An 11,538-nucleotide genomic window follows, 5' to 3' on the forward strand; every position below is an offset into this window, starting at 1 on the left:
CAGTTTCAGGTTATTAGATCTTGTATTAATGGCTGATCCATTTGGAGCTGCGTTTTGTTCAGGGTGAAATATGGACTAAGTCACATTCTTCTTCCGGTGGATTCTAGTTTCCCCATACCATTTGTTGAAGAGTCCAGAGTTTTTATCACCAGTGTATGTATTTGGCATCTCTGTCAATAATAATTTGCCTTAGCTATGCAGATTTAATTGTTTGTTTTATTTATAACATTACTTTATACCATCAGTTTTTGTGACAGCATCCTCATGGTTTTTGACTGGCAACATGAATTCTGTATTGACATTTGATTCTTAATAATAACATCCAAAATGCGTTCTGTTCTTATAGCGCTGTGACCGCAACTGCATCGGGTGGGGGGTTTATGTTGCTGGAGTCTTCCTTGGAAGTGGGAGGAGCTGGTGATTGAGACACTAGTTTCTCCTTGGGACCTACATGCAGCTTGGTGGGGTGCTGCGGCAGGCACCCCGGCTCTGACAAGGGCTGGGGATACAACCCCAGCAGTCCTGCAAACATGGGCAGAATCCTTTGCCCCAAGCCCACAAGAACACGGACGCTGATGGGGCCAGTGGTGGCAGCTCCTGGAGAGTGAAAGGGAGGCTGAGATGTTACATTCTTGAGGCCTTCACAGGTACATGTCTTCGTAGCCCGGTGGGGGAAGATGATCAGGATTAGGTCCAGATGGGCTGATCCCAATGGGTCCAAAGGGGTCAAAGCGAGCTCCTGGAGGCACAGCACCAGGAAGAAGCCGGTTTGGGAGGCCTGAGGATGGTTCAATAAGTGCTCTTGGGAAGCCGGATCGCAGGGGATCCACAATCATGCCACCTCTCTGACACCCAAAAGGGTGTAGGTCTTCTCCCCAGACAGTGAATGGGCTCAGGGGATCATGCCAGGTAAGCTGCTAACTGTATGGTGTGAGGAAATCTGGAATGGGCCCATCTTTCTGGCAGTGGCAGGTGGGAACCTGAGGGGGACTGCTTAAACCGAGCCTTCTCCCACTGCTCATGGATAGGTGTGATAATTCCAGATCTGATCCGAGACCGAAGCTCCTCACTATTCTTATAGGTCCTGTGGAAATCACTCAGGTCTTCTGCATCAATATAGTCGTCTAAGTTCAGAGTCAAGTCTGCCACCTGCTGTGTGCCATGCTCCAGCACGTTGATGATCATGTCATTCTCCACAGAGACAGCTTTCAGAAGTTTTCTGGCCCTGTCCTTAGACTCATACCGGAGGGCATACAGTTCTTTATTGCTGTTCCACTTAGCCGGCAGTAGTTCTAACTTCTTATCCTTGGGACCTGGCTGGTCGTTGGTGCCCAAGCCATAGTAGCCGTTTGTCACCACTTCCCAGTGCAGGAAGCAGTGCGTCCTGCGGGCAGCTCATGGCCGGCGTGGCCTACGCGAAGAGAACCTCCAAGCCCGCCACAGATGCTTGCGGCTTCTGTGGGGAAGGAAGAAGAGGAGGGCACTGTGTAGCAAGCTGCTCAGCCTAAGAGAAGGGGCACTGCAGGCAGCGAGCAGCGGTGAGACCTCTGGATGCTGCTGTCTTCGTTTTCGGCTCTGTCTCCTCATGGTATATTCTTACAACTTTGCGTAACTTGAAACCAGGTACTGTGTAAATTGAGATTTATTTTTTATTTTGTTTTCCTTTCAATGGCTTTTGCTATTTTAGGATTTTATATCTCTACGTAAGTTCTAGGATTTCTTTGTCTAGTTTCATGCAGTTTTTTATTGGATATTTTATTTATTTACATTTCAGTTGTTATCCCCTTTTCTGGTTTCCCCTCCTGAAACCCCCCATCCCATACCCCCTTCCCATGCTTCTGTGAGGGTGCCCCACTTCCCACCTGCCTACTCCCACTTCCCTGCCCTGGCATTTCCCTACACTGGGGTGTCTAGCCTTCACAGGACCAAGGGCCTCTCCTCCCATTGATGTCCGACACTGCCATCCTCTGCTACATATGTGGCTGGAGCCATGGGTCCCTCCATATGTACTCTTTGGTTGGTGGTTTAGTACCTGGGAGCCCTAAGTGGTCTGGTTGGTTGATATTGTTGTTCTTCCTATGGATAGCAAACCGTTTCAGCTCCTTCAGTCCTTTCTCTAACTCCTCCATTGGGGACCCTGTGCTCAGTGCAATGGTTGACTGTAAGCCAACTCTGTATTTGTCATATTCTGGCAGAGCCTTTCAGGAGACAGCTATATCAGGCTCCTGTCAGCATGTACTTCTTGGCATCCTCAATAGTGTCTGGGTTTGGTGTCTGTATATGTGATGGATATCCAGGTGGGGCAGTCTCTGGATGGCCTTTTCTTCAGTCTCTGCTCCACACTTTGTCTCTATATTTTCTCCTGTGAGTATTTTGTTGCCCATTCTAAGAAAGACTGAATCATCCATGTTTTGGTCTTCCTTCTTCTCGAGCTTCATGTGGTATATGGAATGTATCTTGAGTATTCATCCACTTAACAGTGAGGGCATACCATGAGTGTTCTTTTGTGACTGGGTTACCTCACTCAGGATGGTATTTCAGCATCTGTAGTCATCAGAGAAATGCAAATCAAAACAACCCTGAGATTCCACCTCACACCAGTCAGAATGGCTAAGATCAAAAAACTCAGGTGACAATAGATGCTGGTGAGCATGTGGAGAAAAAGGAACACTCCTTCATTATTGGTGGGATTGCAAGCTGGTACAACTATTCTGGAAATTAGTCTGGAGGTTCCTCAGAAAATTGGACACTGAACTACCTGAGGACCCAGCTATAGCTCTCTTGGGCATATACTCAAAATATGCCCCAACATATAACAAAGACACGTGCTCCATTATGTTCATAGCAGCCTTATTTATAATAGCCAGAAGCTGGAAAGAACCCAGATGCCCTTCAACAGAGGAATGGATATAGAAAATGTGGTACATCTACACAATGGAATATTACTCAGCTATCAAAAACAATGACTTCATGAAATTCATAGGCAAATGGATGGAACTAGTTTTATGTAGTTTTATGTCTAGTTTTAAGACATTGATATATGATGAACTTTAACTTTGACACTTCCCTTTGATTTTTTTTCCCTTAGCTTGGATGACCTATCTATTGGCAATATTTCCCCTCTTACTGTATTGAGGCCTGTCTGTCCCTTTGCATGCAGTATATTTGTTTTTTTAAACATTGGGTACTGTAATATTACATATATGTAAAATAAGCTTTCTGTTCTCTTATTCAACACAAAGTTACCTTTTTTAAATGTTCCTAATTGTCTCCTGTATTAGATATTTCAATGGTGACATTTTCTTACTTTCTTAGACTTAGAATATCTTTCCCTATTGTTTACCATAAGGCTGTATTCAGTTTGTCCATAAGTTTTGTTTTTTTAGGCAACACCTGGGTTTTCTTTAAATACAATCTGCTAAAGTATTTCTTTAGATTAGAGAATTGAGACAACAATCATTCAGTTATTGGTTCTCTCTCTCTCTCTCTCTCTCTCTCTCTCTCTCTCTCTCTCCTCACACATAATCTCTACTTTCTCATTTTGTTCTCTGATATTTTTGCAATCTCTGTTTGCTCACAAATCAGAAATTTATTTCTCATAGTTTTGGGGACTGGGAAGTCAAAGGTGATGCAGACGAAGCTGAGGAGATGTTAGCATTTGGGTCTGCATTTGCTGTTCACCGATCTTGCTCTCTAGCTACCATCATGGGGTATTGCATTCCTTTTTTATACAGACAATAGTCTCCCTCATGAGAACACTCCCACATGTCTTCAGCAAATCTCAAAGGCCTTGGCTTATGATATGCATTGAAGGTTGTGTTTTACCACGTCATTTTTTGAGGAGACACAAATACAGATACAGTTATCCAACAAAGTATCAACTGAAAATAATTTGTGTTTGGAACAATTTTTTACTCTGTAGCTCAGGTTAGACTTGAACTTGTAATCTTCCTGCCTCAGGCTTTGAGTGCATACAGTAAGTACCATGCTTAGACAAAAGAAAGTGTTTTCATGATAAAAATTTTACGGTTGGAGAATGCTCAGTAATCAATGTCTTCTTTTGAACTTAGAGACAAGAAAGGGCTAAACTTATAGCATATAGGAAAGAAAAGCTGCTTTAGTGCTGGGGAAAACTAATTCAGCCACAGTGGATGTATTAGGTTTCATCTCTGAACTGGAGCAACTGGCTTAGTCATGTGTCTATCTGGACAACTATAACTCCTTGCTCTGTAGGAGAAAGCAAAGGGGAGTTATTAATACAGCCAAAAGGAATTTTTTAAATAGAGCATTCATTGTGCCTCTGTGTGTGCTTGGAAATGTTGGAGACACAGCAATAGGCAATAGAGAACAGTCCTCTCCTTGTGTGTGCTTTTACTTCCATGGGCTTGTGAGGCTTGAGGATGGGGCAGCTGACAGGAGGGTTGTAGACACTAATTACAACCTAGAGACATCCGTCAAGTCGATAGATGGCTCCTTAAACATTAGGGTTTGGTTTATAAAATGTCTCATTTTTTTTGTTCTAATTATTTTCAAATAGCAGATAATTTCTTGAGAAGATTCTCTAAATAAAGAGATTCATGAAATTATAGCATAAATTCTTCAAGCAGTGGGGCAATATGGATTGCTTTGTAATAAAATGTCATATCTATGCATAAAAATGTAGCATGCATAGGTAAGCCTTTCTTAAGTCTCCCACAGGCTCAGTCTGAATTCCCCCTAAGATAACCATTATTAATATTCTGTTATCTCAATGTAATTTTTGCTTCTATATTTCCCTTTTATTTTATTTCTTTTGTCATATAATATATCCTGATTATAGTTTCTCTCCCTCTACTCCTCCCAGTTCTTCATTACTCCCCCTTCCCTCCAGATCCACCCTCTTTCTGTCTTTTTTTTTTTTTATAAAAGAGCAGGGTTCTAAGTGATAACAACATGAGAAAATAAAATACAAAAAGATGAAACCAAAACTATCATATTGAAGTTGGACATGGCAACCCAACAAGAGGAAAGAGTCCCAAGAGCAGGCATAAATGTCAGAGACCCACTTGTCATCATGGTGAGGAGTCTCATAAAACAGTAAGCTAGAGGATATAATATATATGAAGAGGTCCTGGGGTAGGCCCATGCAGACCCTATGCTTGCTGCTTCAGTCTCTGTACACTCACATGCACCTTGCCTAGATGATCCAGGAGGCCTTGTATTCCTGGTGTGCTTCATCCTCTCTGTCACTTATAATCTTTCTGCCTTCTTTTCCTCAGGATTCTCTGAGCTATGAGAGGATGGATCTTATAGAGACTTCCCATTTACACTTTCTCTTAGCATAAATGTTCGTCTGAGTCTCTGCATTTGTTTCCATCTGCTGCTGGAGGAGCTCTGGATAACACACGTATACTGGCTGATTTTGTTTGTAAACTCGACACAAGCTAGAATCCTTGGAGAGCATGGAGCCTCAGTTGAGGAAATGCTTCCATGATATCCAACTGTGAGGCATTCTCTCAATTAGTGATCAGTGGGGGTGGGCCCAGCCCATTTCTATAAGAGAGTATGCTGATCAAGCTCTGGGAAGCCAGCCAATTCGCAGTATTCCTCCATGGCCTCCACATCAGTTCTTACTTCTAGCTGTGATTGTGGTTGAGTTCCTGTCCTGACTTCCTCGACAATGAAATGAATGAAGTGTTAGGCAAATAAATCCTTTCCTTCCCAACTTGCTTTTGGTCAGGGTGCTTCCTTGCAGCAATAGATAACCTAACTGATATACCATTAATCTGTGAGTATAGCAGAATACTATTAAGAATCTATCTATCAGACTGATGAAGCTAAGAAGTGCATGCTGACAGGAACTGGATATAGCTGACTCCTGAGAGGCACAGCCAGAGCATGTCAAATACAGAGATGAATGCTAGCAGCAAACCATTGAACTGAATGGGATCCATGTTGGAGGTATTAGAGAAAGGATTGAAGGAACTGAAGGGGCTTACAACCCCATAAGAACAACAATGCCAGCCAACCAGAGCTTCCAGGGACTAAACCACTACCCAAAGACTATACATGGACTGACCCATGGCTCCAGCTGCATGTGTAGCAGAGGATGGCCTTGTTGGGCACCAATGGAAGGGGAAGCCCTTGGTCTGCCAAGGCTGGACCACCCAGTGTAGGGGAATGTTGGGGGGCAGGAAGGGAGAGGAACATCCTTATAGAAGAAGGGGGGATTGGGATAGGGGGCTTATCTCTGGGAAACCGGGAAAGGGAATAACACTTGAAATGTAAATTAAAAAATATCCAATAAAAGAAAAAAAGAAAGCAATTCATAAATAAATACTTACCCTTTTCCCAGTAAATCAACATGAAATAATATTAGAACCACTTGGACCAAATACATTCTATGTCTTTGGCATATCAGTAATGCTTGAGTTTTGAGAGTTGATTGTGTATCTATTTTATTAATAATTCACATCACACTGCCATGGAGTGAAATAAAAGTTCTCAGTCCAGATGCAAATTTTTATAGAATAACAGTGTGAAATGTTTAAGCATATGTTTCATTTAGATGAATAGATAGTTTTCATCAAAAAAGAATCTATCTACAAATAATCTATATCTATCTATATACCAACGTCTACCAATCTCTCTACCTATCTATCTACATCTCTCTCTCTCTCATATATATATATATATATATTTGTACCAGGACTGCCCCAGCATATTTTGCAAGCAAACTATACCTACAGATTGTAGGTAAAAGGTTTCGTGATTAGGTTTGTGTCCATGTTTCTCTTTTGGTAGCATGTAGAGAACCTTTCATACCAAAGAGAGACTAGAACTTAGGGATGAATACTCCATGTAGGCGTCAGTGTAACTTCTCTGTGTTTAATGAGTTGTGTGAGTATTGTCCTCACAATGGGGCCATGATGCTCATTAGCAGAAAGCAAGCCTTTATCTTAGCAACAGCCTAGATTGTTCTGAAATTTCTGTGGAACCTTCTCCCCCAGTCAAAAAACCAATTTAATGCAACCCAGTATGTCACTAAAAGTCTCACCTGGCTACAAGAGATGGCCAATTGAGACTCCATATCCCCCATTACTAGGATTTCTCATAAGGGTCACCTTCATAGATTCCAGGAAGTTTCCACTGCACTAGGTTTCCATATCATTCCTCAAATTCTCATCAACTCCAGCCATCTCTCTCTACACTCCTTCCCTCCACCTATCTCCCTGATCAGCTTACTCTAGTCTTCATTCTCTTCACTCACCCCAGTCTCACCCATGAAATCTATTTTATTTCCTCTTCCCAGGAAGATCCATGCATGCTTCTTAGACTCGTTTACTTCCTGACCTCTTTGGGTCTATGGATTATAGCTTGGTTTTCAGTTACTTAGTGGATAATATCCACTTATAAGCAAGTACAATATGATATTTGTATTGGGTCTGGGTCTGGGTTATCTCATTCAGGGTTAATTTTTCTAGTTTTATCAATTTGCCTGCAAATTTCAGGATGTTACTTTTTAAAAACCTGAGTATTACTCTATTGGTAAATGTACTGCATTTTCTTTATGCAGTCTTCTGTTGAGAGACATCTACATTGTCTCAAGTTTTTGGCTTTTCTGAGGAAAGCCACATGAACATGGCTGAGCATGTATCCCTGTGATATGTTGGAGTGCACTTTGGGTATATATACCTGACTGTTGGTTAGCTGGATTTTGAAGTAGATCTATTCCTAGTTTTCTAAGTAATGCCGTATTTATTTCCATCAGGGCTAGACAAGTCTGCACTCCCACCAGAAATAATGAAGTGTTCCCCTTTTTTCATCAAAAACCCAGGATAGCAAAAACTATTCTCAACAATAAAAGAACTTCTGGAGGAATCACCATTCCTGACCTCAAGCAGGTTTACAGAGCAATAGTGATAAAAAAAACATATGGTATTGATACAGAGACAGGAGAAAGTAGATGAATGGAATAGAACTGAGGACCCAGAAATGAACCCACTCACCTATGGTCACTTAATCTTTGACAAAGGAGCCAAAAAAATTCCAGTGGAAAAAAGAAATTTTCAACAAATGATGGTTCAATTGGCAGTCCACATGTAGAAGAATGCAAATAGATCCATTCTTATCTCCTTGTACAAAACTCAAGTCCAAGTGGATCTAAGACCTCCACATAAAACTGGACACACTCAAACTAATAGAAGAGAAAGTGGGCAATAACCACATGGGCACAGGGGAATATTACCTGAACAGAACATCAATGACTTATGCTCTAAGATCAAGTATTGACAAATGGGACCTCATAAAATTGCAAAGCTTCTGTAAGGCAAAGGACTCTGTCAATAGGACAAAATGGCAACCAACAGATTGGGAAAAGATCTTTACCAATCCTACATCCGTTAGAGGGCTAATATCCAAAATATACAAAGAACTCAAGAATTTAGACTCCAGAGGGCCAAATAATCCTATTAAAAATGGGGTACAGTGCAAAACAAAGAATTCTCATCTGAGAAATGTCAAATGGCTGAAAAGTACCTAAAGAAATGTTCAAAATGCTTAAGTCATCAGGGAAGTGCAAACCAAAACAACCCTGAGATTCCACCTCATACCTTTGAGAATGGCTAAGATCAAAAACTCAGGTGACAACAGATAGTGGTGAGGATGTGGAGAAGAGGAACACTCCTCCATTGTTAGTGGGATTGCAGACTGGTACAACCATTCTGGAAATCAGTCTGGCAGCTCCTCAGAAAATTGCACATAGTACTACTTGAGGATCCAGCTATAGCACTCCTGGGCATATACCCAAAAGATGCTCCAACATATAACAAGGACACACACTTCACTAGGTTCATAGCAGACTTATTTAAAATAGTCAGAAGCTGGAAAGAATGCAGATGCCCTTCAACAGAGGAATGAATACAGGAAATGTGGTACATCTACACAATGGAGTACTACTCAGCTATTAAAAACAATGACTTCATGAAATTCTTAGATAAAAAGATGGAATTTGAAAATATCATCCTGAGTGAGGTAATCCAGTCCCAAAAGAACACACATGAAATGCACTCACTGATAAGTGGATGTTAGCCCAAAATCTTGGGATATCCAAGATACAACTCACAGATCATATGAATCTCAAGAAGAAGAAAGTCCAAAATGTGAATGTTTAGTCCTTCTTAGAAGGGGGAAAAGTACTCACAGGAGGGACCTGGAAGGAAGAGAGGAGAGGGAGAGAGGAAAAGGAGGGCAGGATCAAGTATGGGAGGAGACTGGGAAGATATACAGAGGGTCAGAAATTTGAACAGAGGTGTGTAACAATGGGGGCTGGGGAGTTGTGAGTGGACAGCATCAAGTCCCAGATGCCAGGAAAGCAAGAGTCTCCCAGGACTGAACAGGGTTAAATTAGCTGAAATGACCAACAAAGGGGAGAGAGAACCTGTAGAGACCATATCCAGAGGTTAGGCAAAGCCCTCGTTTGGGGAATGGGGCCACCTATTCATCTCCAAATTTTTAACCCAGAATGGCTCCTGTCTAAAGGAAATATGGGGACAAAGTGTGGAGCAGAGACTGAAGGAAAGGCCTTCTAGGGAATGCCCCACCTGGGGATTCATCTTATATATACTATTGCAGATGCCAAGAAGTGCATGCTGACAGGAGCCTGTTATAGTTGTCTCCTGAGAGGCTCTGCCAGACCTTGACAAATACATTGTTGTAGGCTCACAATCAAACATTGGACTGAGCATGGGAACACTAATGGAGGAGGTAGAGAAAGGACTGAAAGAGCTGAAGGGATTTGCAAACCCATAGGAAGAACAACAATATCAACCAACCAGACCCACCAGAGCTCCCAGGAACTAAACCACCAACCAAAGAGTACACATGGAGTGACCTGTGGCTCCAGCTACATATGTAGCAGAGGATGGCATTGTCTGCCTTCAGTAGGAGGAGAAGCCCTTGGTCCTGTGAAGGCTAGAAACCCCAGTATAGGGAAATGCCAGGGCAGTGAGTTCTGAGTGGGTGGGTCGGAGGGGGAGCACCCTCATAGAGGAAGGGAAAGGAGGATTAGACAGGAGTGTCCCAGAGTGGAAACCAGGGGAGGGCATAGCATTTGAAATGTAAATACATAAAATATCCAAATTAAATAAAAAAAATAAAATTGGAATATAACTAAGATAAAGTGAAAATTCTGTTTAGATCTGTGCCCCATATTTTAATTAGATTCTTTGGTTTTTTGGTATCTAGTTTCTTGTGTTTCTTATGTATTTTGGATATTAGTCCTTTATCCACTCTGAAGTTGGTAAAAATTTTTTTCCAGTCTGTGTGTTGCCACCTTGTCTGAATTTTGGTGTCCCTTACCTTATTTTATGTATCTTGTAGCTTCATGAGGTCCCATTTATTAATTGTTGATCTTAGTGCTTGTGTTATTGGTATTCTGGTTAGGAAGTTGTTTAATGTGCCATTGTATCGAGAGTATTCCCTATTTTCTCTTCTGTTAGGTTCAGTGTTTCTGGTTTGATGTTGATATCTTTGATACACTTGGACATACGTTTTGTGCTGGGTGGTAAGTATAGATACATTTGCCTTCTACACATACATATCCAGTTAGCACCATTTGTTGAAGGTGCTGTGTTTTTCCCCCACTGTGTTTTTATGGCTTCTTTATAAAAAATCGAGTGTGTGGGACCTGATCCTCTGACTCTTATAATTCCCAATTTATGGGTTCTTTCTTGTTCTCCGACAAAGAAAGATGGTGAAAAGATACCATTTGTTTCCTTCTCTGAATTGGATGAGAGTTATATTTTGGAATTACAGCGTTAACTCCTTATTCTTGGTTTTTGTAAAGTAATTTAGTATAGACTGTTAAACAGTTACTCATTAGCCATTTCAAATAGAACAAATTTTTACATCAATTCCCTAAGAAGGCTGACTATAATAACTTAAGTGATGATTAAAGTAATGGGTACGTAAGCTTTATTTTTTAATATTTACTTTATAATTACTATATAATAATGTAGATGTTCTCTGGAAAAGAAAATTGATTTTCACCAAAATAAGGACTTACTGTAAGGAGAAGATATGACACATTAAGAAGGATTTCTGAGTGGGCTAGACTGACAGCCATGAGAAGAAAAAGAGACTTATTCTGTCGCAGAGGATAGGCTATGGCTCAGCAGGATATGATTGTACGGTCTAAGCTTGTTGGAACCAAGTAGAGAGCTAACTGATTGTGTCCTTAGAAAGGTTGATTTATTTTTGCTGATGTGTTGGTGTTCTATGTGCATGTGCCTGCAGATACCTGTGGAGGTCAGAGGAGGGCTTGGGACTCTCGCTCTGGACTTAAAGGTGGTTGAGATTCACTTGGTATGGGTGTTGGAAGGTGAACTATGGTCCTCTGCAAGAGCAGGAAGGACTCTGTAAGTGCTGACCCATCTCTGCATACCTACTCTTCCCTTTGAATGCTAAGAACAATTTTCCTTCTTCCACAAACTTTGTAAAACTCCTTTGACTCTTGTACCACCATTTGTTATCTCTTCTGCACCATTGGTTCTGTCCAGT

General features: G+C 41.4%; 1 pseudogene; it reads right to left on the reverse strand.

Annotated features, from left to right (window-relative positions):
• Positions 1-581: 581 nt before the first annotated feature.
• On the reverse strand, positions 582-7,078 carry LOC116901741 (annotated as a pseudogene).
• Between the last annotated feature and the right edge of the window lie 4,460 nt (positions 7,079-11,538).

The sequence above is a fragment of the Rattus rattus genome, chromosome 1 (assembly GCF_011064425.1).
Source record: "Rattus rattus isolate New Zealand chromosome 1, Rrattus_CSIRO_v1, whole genome shotgun sequence".
Lineage (NCBI taxonomy): Eukaryota > Metazoa > Chordata > Mammalia > Rodentia > Muridae > Rattus > Rattus rattus.